This window comes from Nicotiana attenuata, unplaced genomic scaffold (genome assembly GCF_001879085.1).
Source record: "Nicotiana attenuata strain UT unplaced genomic scaffold, NIATTr2, whole genome shotgun sequence".
Taxonomy (NCBI): domain Eukaryota; kingdom Viridiplantae; phylum Streptophyta; class Magnoliopsida; order Solanales; family Solanaceae; genus Nicotiana; species Nicotiana attenuata.
In genome coordinates, this window is record NW_017670259.1 from 841,495 (window position 1) to 843,185 (window position 1,691).

Below are 1,691 nucleotides of genomic sequence, written 5' to 3' on the forward strand. Positions count from 1 at the left end.
AATCATCGTGCTATCTGTGAAAAATGTAAGCAACAATTTGCACACTCATTAAGTGGTGGGACGGGGGGGTTAACTAGACACTTGAGAAGTGCTCACAAAGATTTATGGATAAAAGCTAACATAGAAGCCGGAAAAATTATAGATCCTACCATTAGTACTGGCACTCCTAGTGGATCTGGTTCTAACCAAATTCAACAACAACTTGACCCTGCTTCCGGTCATATTTTACACAAATATAACAAAGATAGAGATCGTGAGAACTTAGCAAAAATGGTGGCGGTCTGTGGCTTACCTTTTACTTTTCCTTCTCACCCTGCTTTTGTGCATTATATTCAAGAAATGTATAACCCTGCTTTTCAAGGTTTTCCCAAGACCACGGTTAGAAATGATGTTTTTAAATTTCAGACTGAATATCTTCAGTATATTCGTTGTGTATTTTATCACTTGGATTGTAAAGTGTCCATCACATCTGATATAGGTCGTAGTCCTAATGGTTGTGATTATTTAACTGTTACGTGTCATTGGGTTGATGATCACTGGAACTTGCAAAAACGTATTATTGGTTATAAATTTGTTGATTCTAAACACACTGGAGCATATATTGCAACTACTGTTCTACAAATACTTGATTTTTATGGGCTTATTAATAAAGTTCTAACTATGCTTGTGGCTATATTTTTCGTGCTCATAAATAAAGTAGAATTCGTGAATTTGCTCAACAATGTGCTAGTGCTGACCTTCCATTTAGAAAAGTTCCAAAAGATGTTTGTACTAGGTGGAATTCTACTTATGAAATGCTTAAAGTTGCTTATGATTATCGGGTGCCCATCCAAAAAGTATTTAATATGCATAATGCTTACCCTGTTGATCAAATTGTTGATTCTGATTGGGATGAAATTAGAGAGCTTACTAAATTTTTAGAAAAATTTTATTATGCTACAAAACAATTTTCTGGTATATACTATCCTACTATTACACAAATATTATGGTATGTTTGTGGAATTTCTGTTGTATTTGGTAAGTATAAAAAAAAATCCAACTGATGCACCAGCCATTAAAGAAATGATTTTAAAATTTAAAAAGTATTTTTTTCCTATTCCCGAAGTTTATTTAATTTCTACACTACTTAACCCATCTTTAAAACTAAGAGGTGCAAAGGGTCTTGTTCGTAAAATTTATGAGAATTTAGAAATTCAAGAACATGAAGAACCATCTCTCGAAAACTGCCAAGCTAGCATATATTTTTATGCTAGATCAATGTTTGATAAATATAAATCTATGGATACAACTAGTACTGAAACTGCTCCTTCTACTTCTAAGTCTGGAGCAGAAGTTTTATGGGAAGATATGGATGATATAACAGGTTTTGATTCCTCTATTGATGATGAACTTGATTCTTATCTTAATCAAGGATTGGAAAATATTAAAGACGAAGAAGGCAAGGAACAACTTTTGTCATGGTGGAGGGAGCGTGGCAAGGCTTTTCCAACACTTTCAATTATGGCCCGAGATATCCTGGCTATTCAATCATCATCAGTAGCATCGGAGAGTGCATTTAGCGCGGCAAGATTTCAAATTGGAGATCATAGACATTCATTAGCGGAGGACAGTCTAGAGATTTCCGTCTTATTCAGAGATTGGATTAATTCAGAAAGAAGAAATCTTGGTTTTGAAAAACTATCCACTAGGAG